This window comes from Macaca mulatta, chromosome 3 (assembly GCF_049350105.2).
Source record: "Macaca mulatta isolate MMU2019108-1 chromosome 3, T2T-MMU8v2.0, whole genome shotgun sequence".
Lineage (NCBI taxonomy): Eukaryota > Metazoa > Chordata > Mammalia > Primates > Cercopithecidae > Macaca > Macaca mulatta.
Window position 1 is genome coordinate 76,873,897 of NC_133408.1, and position 24,852 is coordinate 76,898,748.

Sequence of the window (24,852 nt, forward strand, 5' to 3'; positions counted from 1 at the left end):
TGATGGTTATGTACTGATGGGATTTTGGTGTGGGTGTCCTTTCTGTTTGTTAGTTTTCCTTCTAACACTCAGGACCCTCAGCTATAGGTCTGTTGGAGTTTACCTGAGGTCCACTCCAGACCCTGTTTGCCTAGGTATCAGCAGCGGAGGCTGCAGAATATAGAATATTGCTGAACAGCGAGTGTTGTTGTCTGATTCTCGCTCTAGAAGCTTCATCTCAGGGGTGTACCCCACCGTGTGAGGTGTGAGGTGTCGGTCTGCACATAGTGGGGGATGTCTCCCACTTAGGCTACTCAGGGGTCAGGGACCCACTTGAGCAGACAGTCTGTCCATTCTCAGATCTCAGCCTCCATGCTGGGAGATCCACTGCTCTCTTCAAAGCTGTCAGACAGGGGGCATTTACCTCTGCCGAGGTTTCTGCTGCTTTCTGTTTAGCTATGCCCTGTCCCCAGAGGAGGAGTCTATAAAGGCAGGCTGGCCTCGTTGAGCTGTGGTGGGCACCACCCAATTTGAGCTTCCTGGTGGCTTTGGTTACCTACTTAAGCCTCAACAATGGCGGGCGCCCCTCCCACAGCCTCACTGCTACCTTGCAGTTAGATCTCAGACTGCTGTGCTAGCAATGAGGGAGGCTCCGTGGGAGTGGGACCCTCTGGGCCAGGTGTGGGATATAATCTCCTGATGTGCCGTTTGCTAAGACCCTTGGTAAAGCGCAGTATTAAGGTGGGAGTTACCCTATTTTCCAGGTGTTGTGTGTCTCAATTTCCTTTGGCTAGGAGAAGGAATTCCCTTCCCCCTTGCACTTCCCGGGTAAGGCAATGCCTCGCGCTGCTCCAGATCTCACTGGTCAGGCTGCACCCACGGACCAATGCCAACTGTCTGACATGACACCCCCCCGTGAGATGAACCCGGTACCTCAGTTGAAAATGTAGAAATCACCCATCTTCTGTGTCGCTCACGCTGGGAGCTGGAGACTGGAGCTGTTCCTATTCAGCCATCTTAGGCGTGCCCCCCTAGTCTACTAATTTAAATGTTAATCTCATCCCAAAACACCCTCAGAGAAGCACCCAGAATAGTATTTAACCAAATATCTAGGCACTTTGTGACCCAGTTAAGTTGACACACACATAAAACCAGCCATCATAATAAACAAAATATAAAAAATTTTAAATAAAGCCTGGCTCAGTATTATTGATTTTCTTTTTGTCTCAGGCTCCTATTTGGCTTGGCATGGCACTGCTCTTCTGTCTTATAGTATCTCCTATTTGGCACAGTGTCACTTGAAGTGCCATTCCCCCAAGATTTGCAATGTGCCCTATAAGGGTTCAATAAGTGTAGCTTTCAATGTGCCAAGAAAGGGTTCAATAAATGTACATTTACCAGAGTAATGCAAGCCACTGTGTGTGGGAAAGAAAGATTTTTCCACCACAAGATAAGTGTAATAGCAAACTCAGAATGCCTTTAAATATTCCTTAGGATGTATCATAGAAAAATACATTTATGCTTTGTGGTTAATTTTTAACCCACAGTACTGGGTTTGGAAATGAGTGGAAGCTAATTATTTTCTTCTGTTTTCTATGGGTGTCATTTCAACAGCTGTAACCACGGGAATGGCATATGAAGGATAATGGAAACAGAGTGTCGTCAGAATGTTTCACATCCTGTTGCATGTAAAAGAATGTTATAGTGCTCCATAAATTAGAAAAGTAAGGTTCAAGGAGTTTAATTAGCTTGGTCTTGGCTGCATGCTTAGTAGGCCGTGGAAACATTACATGGCCATAGTTTTGTCCCACTCCCAACCTGATGATGTTTCCATTACTACCTCTGGGATAATCCTCTCAAATATGCCAAATACCTAGCATTGTTTTCTTGAAATGTACATATATTTACTTTCAAGAAGTCTAACACAGTAAACAACTAATTTCTAATTTTGATTTGCATACCTACACCAAAATGCAATAGAAGTTATGATTTTTAAATATACATCTGAATGTAAACCAAGTTACTTTCCCAATAAATTAAATGTTACCAGATGTCAACTTAAAATAACCAACTCTTCAATAGCATTGTTCCAATCAGGAAAAGTAACCATAGCAACGTAATTATCAACTTACACAGTTTCTCACCCCTCCATTTTGATTCTGAAAGGCAATTTGGCTGAATTACTTGTTTACGTATTTTTTGCAACCTGGCTTTCTATTCACATTAGCTTCTTATTCAAGTCAAATACCTCTTCCCCCAACCACATATATTCTGACATGAAATCTAAACATCAAATCTCTCTCAAATCTGTACTCTCAGTCCTTCCTCACATCTTTGACTGCTGACAGTCATCTCGTTAAGTGTTGTCTCTTCACATGTAAATATGGAGACAAAAATGTGTCAATTTAAAATTCTGGAATATCAACTGACATGTTTTTCTGCAGTATTTCCTGTTACCCTGTGGTAATGCCCATTCGGAACTAGACCATGAGGCATCCGTTGCTTCAAGGAAATGCTTTTCCAAAATGAATGGTAAAGAACTAAGTAAAATAGATAAATACTGGCTTTGAAGTCTTAAAACTTGAGGTCCAGGCATAAGACACAAAGGTCTGGATATGACCCCTGCAAACCTGCCAGGGATTGACAATGAGTGAGAATGCTGTAAAGGATTTCAGTTTAAAAAACAGACAACAATGCAACATCCCCATGCGCCCAGTAAGATCAACTGCCCAGAACCTAATGCCCTCAGCTGAAAGGCTGCAGCAGATGCCAGGAATGAGCTGTTACCAGACTTTACCCAATTAACTGAAATTACATCTCCCATACTAGTGGAAAGTGATTCAAAGTATTTTGAAAGTAAATACAGAACAAATAAAGCTGCATTTATTATATACCTAAGCATATCTAAACTTATAACTTAGTATTTGAATCTCTAATAGTTAATACCCCTACAGTCGTTATGAAGATAAAGTGAGATAAAAACTAAGGCTTCTTTAATTCTTGGATGTCCACAGTTCTGTCTCTCACCATAGTTTATATTCACAACTGAAACTACCTCTTTATTAGCTGACTCACAGCCCTCATACAGTGGCCAGAGTCACATTTCTAAAGTGCACTAACCTTATGACTATCTTCCTTAAAATCATTCAAGGTAAAGAAAAATACTTAATTCCTTTCCCATTTCATGTCCCGATACTTGCCCATGTGCTGAGCAAGCTTCAAGACACTAAAATTCTTGCCATTGTCCTAATTCACAATATCACACCTAGCTGCCTCTGTCAGTCTCTTCTCTGTCTGCCTGCAGCACAAGCACATAGAAATCCCTCAATTACCCAGCGACTTTCTTCCATGCCTTATGATTTCTCTCAAATATCATCTCCCCTAAGAGTCAATGAAGAAAATCCCTTCCTCCAGGATGGACCTTAATCAGTGTCCCTGTGCTATCCTAGGATCAATACTGTCTTCAATTATAAACTCAAAACATTGTGTTGCTGGGGTTTTTTTAAATTACTTTAATGACTCCTTTGCCAGATTATAAGCCTCATAAACATAAAGGACAAAATGTTAACTATTTTTTTAATTATTTTTATTTTTATAGACTTAGGGGGTACAGGTAGAGGTGTGTTACATGAATGTATTGCATAGTGATGATGACTGGGCATTACTTTTTTTTTTTTTTTTTTGGCAGGTTGCTGGGGTTGGAACAGATCACCTTAATCCCATCAGGGACTGCCTTGGCCCGAGGTCAGTTTTCAGACTTTTAAAGGCTCAGCCTACCTTTCTTTCATCCCTGCTTCTAAGGTATAGTCCTCCAGGGGTCCCATGGTGTGAGGTTTGTACCAATGAACTTCTTCCCTGTGTTGGTCCTGAAACCATGAGATTTGTCTTTTAGAACCAGCAGATTTTCAAAAGCTCCAGTTAGATTTTTAGCAGGCTTAGTTTCTTAAATGTTCATCCACTGTAGATTAATAATCAGCAAATCTATACACAAGAAACAAGTTCAGAAGGTACCAAATTTACTCCTAATAAATATAAGAAAAAGACAAGTGAAAATTAGTTTTAGATCCAATTCTCATTCATCACATCAGTAAAACTTCCAGATGTTTGACAAAACTCATGGTGAAGCTGTGATGAAACAGGCAGAGTCGTATATTGTATAATAGAATAAGTAGGATATTTTTGCAGTATCTATAAAAATCTCTCTCTGTGTGTGTGTCTCTCTCTCTCTCACACACACACACACACACACACACACACACACATACACACACACACACACACACACCCCACAGAAACACTTTGAACCAGAAATCGCCTTCTAGGAATCTACCCAGATGGTAAATTCTGTAAATATGAAGCATGATGTGAACAAGGTCATGTTCTATGTCACAGTTTACAAAGCAGAAGACAGGAAACAACTCCAATGCCTTTGGTTAAGGAACTGCTTGTATATGTGGTATATTCACACAATGACGTATCACTCAGCTGTAAGAAAAAATGAGCAAAATTTTGATGTATTGAAATAGAGATAGTCCCAGGCTGTATTTTAAAGTACACAGCAGCGAAAATTGAATCCTTTCTGTGTTGTAGTAGAAACAAAAGTACAAACATGCCTAGTAATATATTTTTGCAAAAAGAAATTCTGGGTAAATGAAGAAGGAAATAGCATGGGAGTCAAAGTGGGGTGGAGGGTAAAGGGATGGGAATGAAACTTCTCTGAGTGCACCTTATTTTGAATGCAATATTTTATGTGATCAAAAAATCACTTTAGATCAAAAAGGAAAAAACGAAAGCTATAAAATAAAAAAAAATGAAACAAATGAATCTACATCTATGAACTTGGTAATATAATCATATAGAAAATAATTATTTCAAGATGTTGTGTAACAGAATGCTCTGACTGCACATGTTTACATTCTTAGAGGGATCTATTCAGGATACAAGGAAAAGTGCAAAGAAAGCCAAAGTCTCTTTTGGTGATTTTAATAGTAGCATTATTATAATTTTTAAAATATACATATTGTGATGATTACATAAAAATGGCAATGTGTGAAACACCTGGATTTTTCAGTGTAGGAAGGAAATAATATCAAAGAAATTGCATAAAATACACCACTTGGTTAAATTTTAATTGGAAATGTGAATATATATATATTATTTTTCTTATATAAATTATACATATCTATCTATCTATCTATCTATCTATCTATCTATCTATCTATCTATCCATCTATATATTTCCTAGCTCCATAGAATGAACGTGGAAACAATGTCATCCCAATATCAATCAATTCAGATCTTGGCTTCTAAATAATATTCTTTACTAACAGGAATCAAGCAAGAGAATTACAAGATAAGCTTTGGATATTTTGGACCAGAAATCAAAGAAATGTTCTAAGAAACAGGTAAGTCTAAAGGATAATTTATTATCACCTACCTTCTCATATAACACAAAAGGCAATTTATTGCATGAACAATACAATTTTCTCGCCAAAAATATGTAATTTGAGTCTAATAAGGTCTTCAGGTTTAATTTCAAGTTTCTGGAAAATAAAGGAGATACAAGAAAAAAATAAATTACAGTCCAAGTAATTTACATACACAAACAAAATAAAGCGTATACAGCAAAATTTTAACAATTGTTGAAGCTAGATGGTAAGTAAATGGGTGTTTGTTTTATTATTTCTTCAACTTTTCTGTAGTTTTGAAACATTTTATAGTAAACACTTGGGGAAAAAAATGTCCTCCCATTGATTCTGTCTCACTGCAACTTGTGGTAGAAGCTGCTGGCTAAGGCCCATGAGTTGCGAAAGTGGAGACACACTGTAGCACCACAAATGCATCTGTTCTGACAGCAGAGAACTGGAAATCTCATAGACACAACCCTTTCTCTTTGTTCCAGCCCTGGGTAATCTTTTCACCGTCTAGAGCAGGGGTGTCCAATCTTTTGACTTCCCTGGGCCACCTTGGAAGAAGAATTGTCTTGGGCCACAGATAAAATACGCTAATACTAATGATAGCTGAGGAGCTAAAAAAAAAAAAAAAAAAAAAAAAAAAAAAAAAAAAAAAAAGCAAAAAAAACCTCATAATGTTTTAAGAAAGTTTATAAATTTGTGTTGGGCCACATTCAGAGCTGTCCTGGGCTACATGAGGCCTATAGTCCATGGGTAGGACAAGCTTGATCTAGAGAGAAAGCATCCCAGCTCATGTTTCTGCATGGCTATGCTTCCGTTGATCCTTGTTACTTGCAGGACAAAAACCCAAACCTGGAACTGAAACAGAACACTGAAACACAATTTGGCCACTAGATTATACCTCTTTTCCATGTGGCCATGCTCTCTACACGGTGCTATAACCAATGGCTAAAATTCCCCCTCTTCCCTGAAACGCCCTGCTCCTCCACACAGTGATGTTTCTGCCCATGCTTGCTAATATGGTGAAAAGTCCTTTCCTATTCCCCAAAGATTATTCTTCTTTAACATTCAAAATTTATGGAGAATGTCTCTGCTTGATTCTGTGTACCTATTAGGTAGCACTGTCATTTGCATTTAACAACAAACTTATCTCTCTACTTTCTGGCATCTAGTATTTTTAGGTCAGGCACATCCATGCCCATTGCTTTATTTCTGTTATATTCAACAAATATTTATCTAGTAAGTGGCAGACAAGCACCAGGCTAACGATTGGTGACTGTCAACAAAAATGAACGAGAAGATGGCCTCAAACCTGGCCCAGAAAATCACACTTGGAATCCTCATTACTATAACTATAAAACAGAAAGCCAAATGCCTCACTATGGCATTTTGTGAGTACAGCAATGCTTCACTTCTTCAAACACTCACAATTGCCACATCCATGATTTCTCAACTGCATGTGAGATTCATATGCAGATGCCTCAAGTGTGGCAGCAAGTGATGACCTGAAATCAAGGCAATTGGGCAAAAATGGCATTCAGGCTGGGCGCAGTGGCTCACGCCTATAATCCCAGCACACTGGGATTACGAGACCAGCCTGACCAACATGGTGAAACTCCATCTCTACTAAAAATACAAAAAAATTAGCCAGGCGTGGTGGTGCACACCTGTAATCCCAGGTACTCAGGAGTCTGAGGCAGGAGAATTGCTTGACCCAGGAGGCGGAGGTTTTGCAGTGAGCCGAGCTCGTGCCACTGCACTCCAGCCTGGGCGACAGAGAGAGACTGTCAAAAAAGGAAAAAAAAAAGGCATTCAAAGCTACCGCAATTGAATGCTGCTCCTCCAAAGAAAAGCCTTCCATCTTGTAGCAATTCTGATTTGTTCAGATATAATGCTTCCTTTAAGAACACAGAAAATTAAAAAATGTGCTTATTCAGGGACACAGATGAAGCTGGAAGCCATGATTCTCAGCAAACTAATGCAGCAACAGAAAACCAAACACTGCGTGTTCTTACTCATAAGTGGGAGTTGAGCAATGAGGACACAGGGATAGTGGGAGGGGAACATCACACACCGGGGTCTGTCGGGGGCTGGAGGGCAAGGGAAGGGAGACCATGAGGTCAAATATCTAGTGCATGTGGGGCTTAAAACCTAGATGATGGGTTGATAGGTGCAAAAAACCACCATGGCACATGTATTTCTATGTAACAAACTTGCACATTCTGTGCATGTATCCCAGAACTTAAAGTAAAATGAAATAATTTTTTAAATGTGTTTATTATATCAACAAACACAATAGGCACTGAAATTCGTAAGCATAACAATTTTTGGTCTTGTTTTCACAGCCATATTCCTTCCTTCCTGAAATGTCTTGGGCATAACAATTTTCATTGTTCTAACCAAGAAATGTTGAAAGTTTAGAGCTGTTTCACTTCACATTATCCAGCTGGCATTTTCCCAACTCATCACCTCCCACTGATTTTTTTTGGATGATCTCTTTGCACTATAGTACTGAAAGTGGTATGTAAGAAGGTTTTCTGTTGTTGGAGATAAGACACGGAAAGGACAGGTACAAAAGTGTTCAACGAAAGTCTAAATTATTGGTTTTTACATGTGTTTATTTCTATTCAAAGCAACTAAAAGAACAAGTATTTTAAAGCAAATATGAACATAACAGATGATGAGAGACGGTTAGATAGACAAGTGGATAAATAGGTGTATTGATAGATATATGGATGGATGGATAGATAGATAGATAGATAGATAGATAGGCAGATAGAGAGATAGATAGGCAGATAGAGAGAGAGATAGATGGATAGATAGATAGATAGATAGATAGATAGATAGATAGATAGATAGATAGATAGAGATAGATAGGCAGATAGATAGATAGATAGATAGATAGATAGATAGATAGATAGATAAAGATAGATAGATAGATAGATAGAGATAGATAGATAGATAGGCAGATAGATAGATAGATAGATAGATAGATAGAGAGAGAGAGAGAGAGAGAGATAGATAGATAGATAGATAGATAGATAGATAGATAGGCAGATAGATAGATAGATAGATAGATAGATAGATAGATAGATAGATAGATAGATAATACAGACATATGGACAGGTAGAAAAATGAATAAATGGATAGATAGCTCTGACACAGGCAGATCATAATAAAGGATTTAATACAAATAAACTCTAGAAATAGAGAAATAATTTATTAATTCAGCAAGGATAAATAATGGAAGGCTTATAAGACTTTTTGGTGCCTCTTTACATTCAGTGTAACAAGATCTATGCTGTAGAAATAGTAAAAACATAAAGAAGATGATTGTGATTAGGAACATTGGTTTTGAAATACTTAGAGCCACCTGTTATTTTAGGGCTACTCACAGGCCAAATTTTGTTCCAGGCCACAGCCTTGATCAAAAGGTAGAATTCCAAAACATTGCAGGAAAACAGTTAGCAGGAAATCAAATGTCACTCTCTAGTTTCAAAATAACAATGCAATTAAAAGAAGCAATGAGGGAAAAGGGGGCTTTTGTGTCTAGCTTTGCTTTGCTTTGTTTTCCAATGATAGTACCAAAACGTAAAATATCCAAAAAGAAGATGTGCCTAATTTCCATAACAGGACCCAATAAACTGTGGAATTCAGTATTTAAATTAGAGATTTTAGAAGCTCAAGCAAAGGTTTCTGTGAGACTTCTTGTTTTGAGGTTGGCCTACTTTTTGTCATAGCCTCCCCAGCTCCACCTCACCCTCAAACCACCAGACTCTGAGGACAAGCCAGGCCATGCTGGGAAGCCTTAAGGGGAGAATTGGTACAGCACCAGAGAATGTGGTTAATAAGTCTATTTTCTTGCTGACCCCACTCTTTATAAATGAAATTCAAGCAGGTAACAGCAGGAAATTGAAGAGAGGTTCCAAATTCTGAGGTCTGACAGACAGCCACAAATAAATCTAGTAGCCTAGTAGAGAAAAGGGCAAAGACAGAAACAGGATAACTTGGGGAGAAAAATCAGAATGGGGGCCCCAACTCTAATAAGCCATGTCTAGAGGACAATTCGGTCTTAGTTACCAAAACAAGAAAATTGTTCTTAAGAAGATATTAAGAACAAAATAATAATAAATACCAGGCTTTTTAATGACTAGTTCCAGCTTCTGCTCCTTAATCCTTCAAGGAAACCATCATTAAACTCACATTCCATATGTAAAACACTGAGGGGCAGAGAGTTAAAGTGATGTACACAGCTGGAAAAGGTAGGACCAGGATTCAGTCTCAGATCTGACTCCAGCATTGCTGCCCTTTCTCTTGTGAAACTTTGACACTTAAGAAGTTGCGTATGTGTGTGACCATGGGGATGCCTATGCATGCATATGTAGAACTACATGTATGTGCACATGTCCATACATGTGTATTTCAGTGTATTATCATGTGAATATAAATCAAACTTCAGTTCAGCAATTTACAGAGACATGCTGAAATTGCTACAGAATAATCAGAAGAGACTCATATAAAGCCAAACTTCCTGTGTTTGCCACTTAGTAATTGTGCTATCTTGGACAAGTCCTTAAAATTCTTGGTGACTCAGTCTATACGCCATAAAAAGAAGATAATACTAGTACCAACATTACTAGATTTTCTGATTACATGATTTTATGTATCTAAAATGCTTATAACTTTCCGTAGCCAATTATCTTTGTTATATAATTGTTGTCTATTTTTATTACTCATATGTTTCATTGGAAAGTGGCTTACTATTTCCTTCTTAATTTTTCATTGTTTCATTGTTCACAGCTTTCTATTTTCCATAAAGGACTTCCAACAGGTTTTGTAATCCAAATTTATCTAAAGCTATAAAGCATTCAACTATATTTCAGAATAGGAATCTTGGCTGTGTTGCCCAGAAAAAGACTTCTTCACAGTTGAACACAGACAGGACAACATGATCCAACTGACATAGCACTATGAGGTTACGCTATTATGGGTTAATTTTCACTCAGCAAAAATGGGTGGCGGTCACAGGTAGAGAAAGGATTGTTCATGCAAGATCTTCAGTGGTCATTTGAGCTCATGTGCTCAGAATGTCTTCCCAAGGCTCTGGCCACACTCACAACTGACCCACAGCAGTTACAGGCCATTGAGTTGAGTTTCAACAATATAAATTCTCTCATATGTGTGGTTCCAGGGTCCAGTCTATCAACTTTTCTCTCTAGCTCATAAAACCTTGCCAAGCCTATTTTCTACTCAATTAACTATTTACTATTTTCAGTTTCTCAATAATCCAACACATTTCAACAGCTCAGTCTCAATATTTTTCCACATGTGCATTCAAACAGTGGGATTCCTGGCAATCTGAGAAGGATTTGCTGAAAACTCACAATAAATTGGGTCCAGCTTTTCAGCATTAAAATAAATCTCAGCCAGTAGAAAGCCATATTCCAAGCAAAAGTGAGTTTTGTGATTTTCAGAATGAAAATCATTTTTACACAGAACAACCAGATCCAGGCGCTCAGAAGAATGCCATAAATTGACTGAGCAAAAGCCATGTAAATAAAGGCAATTAATGCAGACACATTGTCCAATCTGCCACAAGCTCAACACCTGTCTCTTGTGGAAAGGCCTATTTGGTGCCCTCCACCACATACACATGCAATGTACACACATAAATGCATATGCTATTACATATGCATGCATGCATACACATGTGCACACACCAGTAAGGAAGGGACAATAGACCTTCCTAGGACATGCTCCTTGTAGATAGTTTATTGTTTTCCCAGGTCACCTCTTATTCTCCCATCTCTTCTACAGTAGTTGTACAAAAAGCCTCAAAAACAATTTTCACATTTTTCTCAGAGACAAAAGCTATTAGTAGGTTGGGCCATATAAAATTGCCATTTTTGTAGCTAAAAGTAGCTAAAAATAAGCAATTTAATATGGCTCAACATTATGTTGCTTACTTTTATTTATCAAAATATCATTTATATACAGCAAAATGCACAGCGCTTAAACATAAAGATTGATAAGTTTAACAAATGCATTACCTGTGCAGTTAAGATGCAAGTCAACATATAAACATTTCCATCTTCTCATAAAACTTCCTTGTGCCTTTTTCCAGTCAACCTCCTGCCATCCACAACCACCTGTATGATTTTTATCAACATAGACTAGCTTTGCTGTTCTAGGCCTTCACATAATAAAATAATGCTGATTCTTTCATGTCTGGCTTTTGAATTCAGCATAATATTCCTGAGATTTGTTGACGTTGCTGTACATGTTAGTAGTCATTCCTGCATGCTGCTGAGCAACGTTCTGTGGAATGAGCAAACCATAGCTTCTTTATGCTCCTATCAGCAGGTATCTAGATTGTATACAGTTTGAGGCCACTATGTGAAAAGAAAACAGAGAGTGCTACGAACATGCTTAAATGCATCTTTATGTATACAAATGTCATCACTTTTCTACAGAAAATACCTAGAATTGGATTGTTATGTTTTTAAAAAATACTTCATTGAACAAAGCAGCTCACCAATTTTCCAAAGTAATTCTATATTCTCATTAGTACTATATTCAAGTTGCAAGTGCTGGACATATTCACCAACATAAAGTGTTATCGATCTTCATCATTTTAGTTACTTTAGTGGGTGTGAAGTGGTATCTAATCGCATTCCCTTCATGAAGAACAATATTGAGCACTATTCATGTATGTAGTCGCCATTTCTATTTCTTCTGGTAGTCCATTGAATTGAGATTCATAACCTAGTTAATTGGTTTCTGCATATGACTAGATGAGTAATGTGTAAATTGTGTAAATTCAGGAACTGAAAGTGGGAGAATCCCTATTTCACACATGAAGTAAAAAAATCAAAAGGGAGTCTGCAGAGCAAAAATTACAATAAAATAAAGTAGGAATCAGATGGGACACTAGCAATGTAGGGATGCTGAACTTCTGTTGCGTGTTAGGTTCCATTCCCGAGTTTCAGCTGTTTCACTGAATGTGTGTTCTGATCCACAGTAAGCTTCCTTTCCTTGCTGAAGCAAGCTCAAATCGGTTTCTGTTATGTTCAGTCAAAAGCAACTTGAATAATGCCAAAATTGTCTGACTAATAAATTTTTCAGTGTTTTGCAAGTATTTGGAGTTGTAGAAAGACCTCCTTTATTTAAAGAAAATTAAACCTATTAAAGTATTAAATTAAGCATTAATTATTAAACCTATTAAACACGTACCCACATACACACCTCAGTAGCTTTCTAACTATTTTTGAGAAAATATTCAAAGATGTCCCTTTGGTAAATTTTTCAGAAAAAAATAAATTATCTACACATAAATATGATAAAAAATGAGGAGGTTGAAAAATCTTTACAGTTTCTGTATGTGTGTGTTTTTAAAAATATTTTACGTGTACTTGATAATTTTATTGTGCCATAGGAAAATTTTGCAAACTTTGATTTTTATTTAATTTCTTTATCTACTTGCCTTTCGTGTCTTACCATTTTCTTGTTTTATTGCATTAGCTAGAATGTCCAGTATGATGTTGAATACGAGTGGTGAGAGAGGACGTCCTTGCTTCGTTCCCACTCTTAGAAAGGAATTACCTAGTTTCTCACCATCATATTCAGTTTTTCTTCTATGGTCTACTGTTGTGATAAATTACAATAATTGATTTTTGAACCCTTAACCAACCTTGCATACCTGGAACAAATCTCACTTATTCATGGTGTATAGCTCTTTGTATACATTCTTGAATTCTATTTTAAGTATTTTGTTAAACATTTTTACATGTGGATTTATGAGAGATATCAGTCTGTAGTTTTTCTTTCTTGTAATATCTTTGTCTAGTATTAGGGTAATTCCAGCCTCATAGAATGAGTTAGAAAGCTTTCTGTCTGCTTTATTTATTTTTTTGTAGAGAATTAGTATCAATTCTTTCGTAAATGTTTGGTAGACTTCCACAATAAAAACATCTGGACCTGGTGCTTTGTTTTGAAAGGCTTATAATTTTTTAATTTAATCTATTTAACATACACAGCCTATTTTTCTTTTCTTTTTTTTTTTTTTTTTTTTTTTTTTTTTTTTCTTTGAGACGGAGTCTCACTGTGATGCCCAGGCTGGAGTGCAGTGCCACGATCTCCGCACTGCAAGCTCCGCCTCCTGGGTTCACACCATTCTCTTGCAGCTGGGACTACAGGTGCCCAACACCCCGCCCGGCTAATTTTTTGTATTTTTAGTCGAGACTGGGTTTCACCGTGTTAGCCAGGGTGGTCTCGATCTCCTGATCCCGTGATCTGCCCTCCTCAGCCTCCCAAAGTGCTGGGATTGCATATATAGCCTATTTAGCTATAGTAATCCACGTTTTCTCTTTTTTTCTTGGTTACCTTGGCTAGGGTTTTATCAGTTGTGTTGATCTCTTCAGAAAACCAGCTTTTAGCTTTGTTGATTTTCTCTATTGTGTTTCTGTTTTCAATTCCATTTATTTCTGCTCTGATTTTTATTATTTATGTTCTTTTTACTTTGGATATAATTTACTCTCTTTTTCTCCAGCTTCCTAAGGTGGAAACTTAGATTATTGATTTTAGATCTTTCTTCTTCTGTAATTTTTGTATTCATTTCAATAAATTTCTCTCTAAGGACTGTTTTCACTTCATTCCATGAATTTTAATGGGTTGTATCTTCATTTAGTTCAAAACATTTTTAAATTTCTCTTGAGAGTTATTTGATCCATATGTTATTTAGAAGTGTGTTCTCTTATCTTCCAGGATTCTGAGATTTTTCAATCTATCTTTTTGTTATTGATTTCTGCTTTAGTACTATTAAAGTCTGAGTGTTCTCTTTGTATGATTTCTATTCTTTTAAATTTTGTTTGGGTTTGTTTTATGGCCCAGAACGTGGTCTATCATGGTGAATGTTTTACATAAGCTTAAGAAGAATGTGTTTTCTGCTGTTGCTTGATAAATTAGTCTATAAATGTCAGTTAGGTCCAGTTGATTTATGATAGTGATCAGTTCAGCTATGTCCTTACTGATTTTCCATTAGATTTGTCAATTGCAGATGGGGGTGTTGCAGTTTCCAACTATAATAGTGAATTTGTCTATTTCTCCCTGCAATGGTGTCACTTTTCCCCCATGTAAACTGATACTCTGTTATTCGACAGAATTGTTATGTCTTCTTGGAAAAATGACTCCCTTTATTATTATATAATACCCTTATGTACCCCTGATAATCTTAGCTGCTCTGCCATCTGCTTTGACTGAAATTAATATACCTATTCTATCTTTCTTTTGATTAGTGTTAGCATCATATCTTTCTCCTTCTCTTTATATTAGTCTATTTACATCATTACATTTAAAGTGTATGCCTTCAGACAACATACAGGTGAATCTTATTTTTTATTCCTTTGTAGCCATCTCTGTCTTTTAATCGGTATATCTAGATTATTGGCCTTTTAAAGTTGATATAAATATCTTTTTTAAAAGATTATAATATAAAATGTTGATATAGGTTAATATCTTCTATACATGTAACTGGGTTTTATATATTGGCCTGTTCTTTCTTCTTTTTAAGGGGTGTAGTGAGGGGAGGTCTTCTACTCTTTTTCTGTCTTTTCTGGTTTTAATTGACCCATCATTTTAAATGATTCCATTTTCTCTCCTTAGCATATACATTGTACTTCTTTTTAAAATTTTCTTAGTGGTAGACCTAGAGTTTGCAATATATATTTATGACTAACCCAAATCTACTTTCAAATAATACTATTCTACTTTACAAGTAGCGCAAGTAAATTATAACAAAGTATTCCCAATTCCTCTCTCCTATCCTTTGTAACATTGCTGTAATTCATTTTACGTGTGTACATTATGGTTGCCAATGTTGTTGCTATTATTATTTTGGATAAACTGTTATCTGTGAGATCAATTAAGAATAAGGAAATTACAAGATTTTCTTTTACCTCCATTTATTTCTTCTCTAACATTTTTTTTCTTTATGTATATCTGAGTTTCTGACCTACACCATTTTCTTTTTCTCTGAAGAACTTCTTTTAACATTTTTTTTTTTTTTTTGCAGGGACAATCTGTTAGTGACAAATTCCCTTAATTTTTGCTTGTGTGGGAATGTCTTTATTTGTCCTTCACTTTTAAAAGATAATTATTCTGGATACAGAATTCCCGGTTGATGGGTTCGGTACTTTTTTTTCTTAACACTACAAATATTGTAGTCCAGTCTCTTCTTGTTTGCATTGTTTCTGAAGAGATGTTCAAGTTTCTATTGACATACCTTTAAGCTCACGGACTCCTTCCCTGGTTCTTTTTGCATGTTGCCCACTTTTCCCTTTAGAATCCTTAGTATATGAATCATAGTTATTTTCTATTCCTGGCCTGATCATTCCAAAGACTCTGCCATATTTGAGTTTGGCAAAACTGATGCTTGGTTTGTCTCTGTTCTGTGCTTTCTCCCTGCTTTGAGAATTCCATGTAATTTTTCGTTGAAAGCTGTATATGACATTCCGGGAAGTAGAAACTGAGGTAGATAAGGCTTTAGTGTGTGTTTTGATGGTAATCTGACTGGGAGTTAGGCTGCATTTACTGATTGCTGTAGTTGTGTTTTTATAGGCTAAAAGCTCCTTAGGGCCTTTGTTTTTGTTACCATATCATATTTGGGTGTCCCTAGAGACGTTTTAAGTTTAAGGGACCTGAGGCTGCAGCTCATTTACTTGTAATCAAGTGTTACTGTTCAGGAGAGCAGTGATGTGGTGGCAATGTGTGGTGGGATGTGACTCGCATACTAGGGTCCTCTATTAGGTCTCAGTCTTTTTAGTGAGTTTGAATTACCATCCCCTGTGTCAAAAGCTGGACACGGCAGGAGGTGGGTGTTTATCTTTCTCCAGGTAAGTTAGGCTTTGGTAAAACATAGTAGGTTAGGCTTAGTTTAAATAATTTCCAGTGAGGGGAGGTCTTATTGAAGACAACAGAGAGTCTTGGTGTATTTTAAAATAGTTTATTTTCCCCTCTCTGTGACTGGGACTCCAGGGCATCTTTTTCAGATATTCACTGTGAGGACCTGGTAGAGATCCTGGAGATAAACTCACAAAAGTGGATGATCACTAAGACTGGGTCCCTTCCAGATGAACTCCCAACCTCGTCCACATGGATTCCTGAGCAATTCATCAATCTTAAATTGATTCTACAGATTCGGGCTTCAGCCACTGCTTCTGCTCCTTCTCTTGCCTCCATGCCGTGATTTTCTGTATCTATCTGCCTGTCTCTCCAGTTTGCAGAGTAGGAGTTTGCCCTGTGACCTTAATTATCTGATAGATCTAGGTCAAGTTGCTGACTTTCTCTTTTTCAGTTCTTTTCCTTGGGACTGATGACTTCCAAGCACCTTCCATGTAATAGCAGAAACTGGAAGCTCCTTGATTTCAATAAAATACCTAAAACTATGTCTAATAACACCCAAAAATATTTTCCTGAGTTAGTGTTTCTGATCATCTTTACAGTCAATTGACTCTGGTCGGAGGTAAGACTGCTACACTAACCTCAAAACCAGATCTTATTCCTAAGCCAGTTCCATTTCCTCTATTCATGCACTCAATTCATCTAAGAATATAGAATCTAAATTTAGAAACTAACCACTGGGCTGAGATGCCAGATCAAATGAAAATGCCAGTGGATAAATCATTTATCTTTGATCCATCAGCACATATCTTTAGAGGGCTACTATGTACAGGGCATGTACTCACAGAATCTGGTGTAATGTCTGATACAGTAAAATTAGAATGATGCCTGCAGCCTTCAAGACAGGGCAACACAGTAGGGGTACTTGTCATGATAAAGTAAGAATTCCTCCCAATGAGTTGTATTCACAAAGTTAGGGTGGACCATTAGTCAGTAAACTGTAAGATAATTATTTTCCGGCTCTACAAATCCCAAACAGTGGTCATTAAAGATGTCAATTTTTCCTTAAGGTGAGGGGAAATTGTGTAAGGTGTCTCTTGTGGTCACTGTTTTTATCCCCCATACTTAGTATACAGAATGGGATGTATCAGGTACTCGTAAGTATTTGTGAACAAAACAAGTGGAGAAATGTTTGTATCCAGTCAGAATCACATAAAGATTAACCTGATGGCAGAGGCTTAGAATTCAAGAAATTACAAGTGGATGCTGGCTCCTGCACAGCAACTTTGCTTGGCAGGGAAAAATTAGGACAGGGTAACTCGAAGCAATATACTGCCATTATTCATACCCATTGTATATCCCAGAAGTCTCTGGTCAGATTTTCAGTAAAGCAGAAAAGGTACTGATATTGTTTTCAGTGTGGGGACTTGGGGAAGAATGTAACGCATCAATACCACAGCTCACATATGCCTTTCAGTCAGAGTGAAGTAGGTCTACACAGTGTCTGCTGTTCACTCTCAGGGACTTACTCTGCAACCAGGGTTCTTATGCTGCAGTTCATGGATGAATTTCAAGGGGCCCTTAAGCCCCCAGATATTTTGTATATATGTTTTTATAAAAGAAGAGCTATAGCTTTCATTAGCTGCTGAGATAATTATATACTGTAGAAGAGTATAACCATATAAGTAGCTGGTAAATGACCTCAAGACTTGTTCCCATTTGCAAAAGTTCACCAATTTATTTCACTAAACAGATATCAGATGTCTGCTCTGAGCAAGAGAGACAGAGGGACAGAGCACTGACCTGTTCCATAGCTACATCCTCACAACCTGACTTCTGGGGAGGAGAAAGAACAGACCCAATTATTGACAGAGAAAGTTTTTTTAAGGTTTCAGTCTGTTTGAGATTTTATCATCAGTTTCTGTTTACATGACAAAAAGATGACTGATCTTTCCGTTTTTATTTTGACATAAAATAGCTATTTAATGTATTAAATTCTCACCAACTAATGAGTTATCATTGTCATTAAACTGCTGCATCCCAGAAAAAAATAGAAAAAAATCAAAATCAATAGTATTTTCATCTTCATCACAGTGGACTTAGGGACTCATACATACGAATCCTAATGCTGTGGCATTTTAAGTAACATTTCACAGAGGCTGATTCCTCCCTGCTTTCTAGCTCCCTGACAACTTTTCACACCCCCTCTTCCTTCACCTTTACCCTCTAGGGCAGAAAAGGCCAAAATCTCTTGACCTTCCTTCACTTAGAAAAGGGTAAGACTGCAAACAGAATCAGAAATAACAGACTTTAATCATGCAATTCAAGGTACCGGGAGAGAATGTATTTTTGCAGAGTCAGAGAGTGATGGAAAATCACCCTGAAGGAAAGGTCACCACATCCTTGCCCATGGAGGCCGAACGCCGGCTTACTAATTGACCACTTACCTCCCAGAACCGTGACAAGCAGTCACTCATTTGCAGTTCTCAGAACTTTAAACACCTCAATGGATCAGGTGGGTTTAAAAAATGAAAGATTCTGTTAATTAGTGCTAATTGATTCTACCTGAGCAGGCTTTACATTTAACCATCTACACTACTCCTTCTCTGTTTGGAGGTCAGGAGTGTTTTGTATATTTGGTGGGTAGCGAAAAAAAAATGTCTGAATTAATTAGGGAGAAAGTACATAAACTTAGCAAAAAAATCCAGTGCGCATGAACTTTTTGTCTGTTGCTCTGACTCCCTGAGTTTTAATAGGCATTTATGGGTTGAGATCACTCTCCTACATGCTTGATCCTGAGAAATTGCTAGATGAGCCAGGATGTGTTTCTGAAAGGGAAATAGTAAACACAGAGCTTGTGACAAAGATTCTGCCACCACCGCCTTTGGTTGTTAGACAATGCTGTTTCCTAGAAAAATAAAAGAGAGATGCTATGCATGTCTTCTGTTGTTATGCACCATATCTTTTACTTACAATATCATATTTTTAAGTTAAACAGTTCAATAATGTTATAGAAACACACTAATCACAATCCTGGATTCCCCCTCATGCATGATTGATGGCACACATACCAAATTCTATTATTCTTGTTCTGATTCTCACATTCATTAACAGTAGTTTTGCACCCAGCAAGAAATTTCACATGAATGAAATGGATTTTTTGTGTTTGTCAAATGTATCCCGCTTGCATGACTAGAAGTGCTTAAAGGAAACTTCCTAAGTGACTGGCCTTTGAATAGATGTTCTAGAGGAAATTAATGTGGAAACAAGTTCCTGTACCAACAACATTTAAAAGAAGTTAAATCTCATTAGGAACCTAGCAACTTGTCAAAAATATAACCCATCCAGATTTGATTTCTTTCTCAGTATTCTACTATGCTGATGATAGCATCTCAAATGTGGGAGATGTCTATAAATTCATGGGGTTTGACATCTTGACCTTAATGATTTGGGGTCGAGTTGTACAGAAGACTCCTAAGGAAATTTGGGGAGAATGAATTTTCATTTTATAAAGGTCAATGACACAAGAAGTTGTAGTTATACTATCTTTAAAGTATTCTAAGAAGCATAAATAGGTATATTTTTCTGGAAGGCAATTAATAGCAAAATATACATAACCTGTATGCACACACATATATATGATGCACATGTACATGGGTGTAAGTGTGTGTGTTTATCTTTTGATCTGGTGAAGCCACTTTCAGGATTTTTTTATGTAATGGTAACTGAAAAAATATGCATAGCAAGATATAAAAAGAAGTCTATTGCAACCATGTTATAATCGTGAATAACTGGAAACCACTCCTAATCAATGGAAGTGATAGCACATCCAACCAAAAGCATAAACTTTATTCACCAGAGATGACATAGGCTTATTTATCCACATGAGGAAATATCTAGAAGACCTATGTGGCAGGAAAGAAGAGGATAAAATTATAATATATAAGAATACAGTGCTATATATGGTGAGAGAAAAAAACAAGAAAATGTCTGAAAAGAACATCATCAAAATATCAATCTCCACATGGATATTGCTTCAACTTTCTTCTAATATTCAATATTTTGAATTTTCTTTATAATCATAAGCAAAACAATAAGTCTGTTTTTGTTTAGAGGAGAAAACCCTACATATAAGAACTATACACTGTTCAAAATAGCAAAATAGTGGAAAATAGTGGGACAACAGAAGATTTGAAGTGTTACCCAAGTTCAGATACTGCCAGTCTAACAGCATGCAGTGGGCAAAGGTCCTTCCAGTCCTGGTCAAACAGGAGTTATCACAATCAGTCGTTTCAGACTGTATGCAGAAAGTCAACTCTCTCCCGGAGCTGTTGAGGCATCAAACCTTCTATTCAAGGTTTGCAGCTTAGCAACCACTCTCCTCAATGATTTGTTCCTTCACATTTCACCTGTGTCTAATGACGCTCAGTCAAACACCTGTGTAGTGCTCTACTGTTTCCATACAGAAATTCATACCCACTCAAGTCAGCAGATGGATCACGATAAAGAATCTTCCAGGTAAGATCGCAGATTGGGCACAAGTCTAATTTCTACCCTCTCAGAGACCTATTAAAATAACAGAATATAAAAGAGAAAACCCTCCCCTATTTAGATGCTGAAAACGAGAGAAGTAAGACAGTCTGCACATCAAAACCGAAGCATTTCTGCTGCACATGGAGCAGAGGGCACCAACTGAAGGAAGGAGAAAACAGCTCCTCTGGAAAGGAAATGAAGGAGATGCGGCAGAAGCCTACTGATACGCCCATTTCGAGAAGGCAAGAATTGGAAGAAAGGAGTACACACAGCTTATCCAGACCTGCTACAGCAAATCTGAAAGCATTCATCCCGGACTGCTTGGATATATCCTGGGGCGGTAAAGCCATGCTCCCTGCCCACACCTCACGGTGACGCCTGCTTCTGGGAATGATTAGACAAAGTGTCCCTACCTAGCTTTGTGGTACCATACCGAAGACACAAGACGGAGTCACTGAAATAAAGAGACTAAACTGAAAATGACATTTCAGTAAATTTAAATGTTGTTCCACCAATAACTAATCTGGACTGAATCCATTTGAGTGCTAAAAAACATATATATTTAAAAAGGACTAGCTATGAAATAGCTAGATAGTCATGAAGATAAAGCCATGTAAGGTCAAAAAAGACAAATGAAAATACAAGCTATAGTTGCCAAATTTAACATTTCAATAGGGGCAAGGAATATTTGATTGGATATTCAGAAGGTGAATTAAGAAAGTAGAGCAAAGTGAAAGGAAGAATCCTAAAGCACATGAGAAGATGCTAAAAGGCTTAGCAGATAAAAGTAAACATATACAAGCATATAAAGTAAACAGGAAGAGAGAACCAGAAAACCCACTCCACTTACAATATGGATCCAAGAAGTAAGGAAAATGGGGGAAAAAATAATCAAAGAAATAACAGTGCAGCTCTCCTGATCCAAACTGGTTTCCCTTCTCTCATAGAGTAAAATCAAAACCGCTGCCCAGCCCACAAGGATGTCCACAGTGTGGCCACTGCTTCTTCTCTGACCTGCCACCCATTGTTCGCTCATTGGGCCCAACTGCAAGGGTGCCTTCATTCATGGATCCCACCAAGCACATGCCCTGCTGAGAGACCCTGCCCCGCTCATTCCCTAACCTGCTCACCCACTTCCTCCTGGTCTCCCTGACACTCAGCCCTTGCATGAGCTCCCCAGGGACCCCTTCTTCCACCTTCCTGCTCTACTTGTCTTCACAGCACTCTCCTTCAGAGAACACACTATGTGTTAGTGCATTAACTTATTTTACGCCTCTTCTCAATTACCCCATAAGGACAGGCACACTGTCTATTTTGTTCCCTAGTGCAGTGGTTCTGGATATGGCCTAAAGGGGCATTGGATGTCTGGAAACATTTTTTGCTTCCAGACACAACTTGAGGAGAGAGGGGATGCTACTGGCATCTAGTTGACAAGGGCCAGAAATGCGGCTAAACATTGTACAGTGCACAGGGAGGACTCCCACCACAGAGAATATCCAGTTCAAAATGTCCATAGTGCTGAGGTGGAGAAACTCTGCCTTATGGTATCTCTAGAGTGTAATAGATGCACAGTAAATATTGTGGATAGATGGATGAAGGAATGGAGGAATGGTTGGAAAAATGAACTGAAGATAACTTTCCTGAGCTGAACAGAGACTGTGAAGGTTGAGAAAGATAACGGATCATTAATATAAAATGGAGAAAAACAAATATATTTCTACAGATATTTTGGTGCTTTTTAATTCCAAGTTGTGTTTTTTAAAGGATATACATGAAGGAAAGGGAAAAAGTTACCAGTAAATAAAATAAACAAACAAATACATAAAAATGAGGCTCAGACTCCTCTGGCCACTCACTGCCCAAGGAAGCTGTTGATGTCTACAGAGCTTTGTGGAGAACAACTGAGAGCAATGTATTTTATTTCCGGTTACCTGTTGTCATGCATGACCATGTAGAGAGGAGTAGAGTGTTTCAGCTCTCAAGAAGAGGAATTATTCACATGTACCCCAGTGAAATGAGGGATAACTCAAATCAAATCATTCAGAATTGGGAGGAGTAGACATAATTGATTGGCTCAGAGCAATAATATCTGTCAAGTATAGAGTTGTATAACTAAGCATTGTTGATATGCAAATGAAACTTAATGCAAATGCAAAAAGTAACCCTTGCACCAAAAAAACTACACAAAATCAAAATGAAATCTACATATGTAATTATAGCAGCAAAAATATTCTTAAAATATTCAACATCTAGTAATAATTACACTCTTTTTCCTACTTAAGTAGAAAACAATTGCAATAATAATTATTGCCAGTATGGTGGAATACAAGGAAATAGGCACTCATATACTCTTGTGATGAAAATATAACTTAGTATGAACTGCCTGGAGGGCAATTAGGCAGCACAAGGAGAAAGCCTCAAAAAATAGCATACACTTTGATGAAGGAGTTTTATTTCTAGCAATTTGTCCTAAGGAATCAATCACAGATGTTTAAAAAGATGCATGTGCAATACTGTCCTTTGCAGCATAATTTATAATAGTGAAAAATTGGAAACAATCTAAATGGCTGCCAATAAGAAATTGGTTTTTAAAATATGGAACATATAAACTATGATGAAATTCAAGAGAGTGATTAGCAGACATGTGCGAGAATACCAAATGAAATAGGAAAAAAGAATCATTTGAAAAGTAAGCTCAAAATTATGGGTAGTGTGACCCAAATTCAGTTAAAATATGTGAAAATATAATGCTAATTTTTATATGTGTAAAATATGTGCAAAGAAAAGGGTTGAAATTAAATTTAGCATTATTATTGGTGAGTCTCTAAGTCAATGTTGCAAAATAAGAGTGAAGTGGAAAGGCTTTCCCTGCCAGTTGTGAAGACCTATTACAAAGTCTTGGTAAAATACATATATTTATTGACAATCACGAACAGTCTAATAGGCCAATAAAGAAGAATAGATAAGCCAGAGATTGACTTACATGTATATACAAATTTCACATTTGGTAAAGATGCCACCAGAATTAAATGGAGAAAAGATGGGTAGTTTAAAATAATGTTGAGAAAATTCGTTCACTTAATAGAAAAAGATAAAGATGATTTCCGACCTAATGTCATCTATAAGGTAAACCATGGCTAATCTATAATAACCAAAGCAGCACGGTGCTGGTATAGAAATAGACACATAGATCAATGGAACAGAATAGAGAATCTGGAAATGAAGCCACACACCTACAACCAACTGACCTTTGACAAAGGTGACAAAAATATGCAGTAAGGGAAAGGACACTCCATTCAATAAATGGTGCTGGGAAAATCAGCTAGCCATATGCAGAAAAATAAAACTGGATCCCCATCTCTCAACATATATAAAAGTTTACTCACGATCGATTAAAGGCTTAAACGTAAGATCTGAAACTATGGACATCTTAGAAGAAAATCTAGGAAAAACTCTTCTGTATATTGGCCTTGGCAAAGAATTTATGGCTAAGTCCTCAAAAAGAAACACAACAAAAATAAACATAGATGAATGGGACTTAATTAAACTAAAAAGCTTCTGCACAGCAAAAGAAATAATCAACCAAGTAAACAGACAAGCTACAGAATGAGAAAAAATATGTGCAAAGTATGCATCTGACAAAGGGCTAATATACAGAATCTACAAAGAACTTACACAACCCAATAAGACCAAAAAATAAATAAATGAATCAAATAACCTGATTAAAAAGTGGGCAAAGAATGAACAAACACTTTTCAAAAGAAGACATCCAAGCAACCAACAAACATGAAAAAATGCTCAATGTCACTAATCATTAAAAAAATTCAAATTAAAACCACAATAAGATACCGTCGCACACCAGTCATAATGGCTATTATTAAAAAGTCAAAAAACAACAGATGCTGGCAAGGACGTGAAGAAAAGGGAAAACTTATACACTGTTGGTGGGAATATAAATTAGTACAACCTCTATGAAAAGCGATATGGAGATTTCTGAAATAACTAAAAATAGAACTACTCTTTAATACAG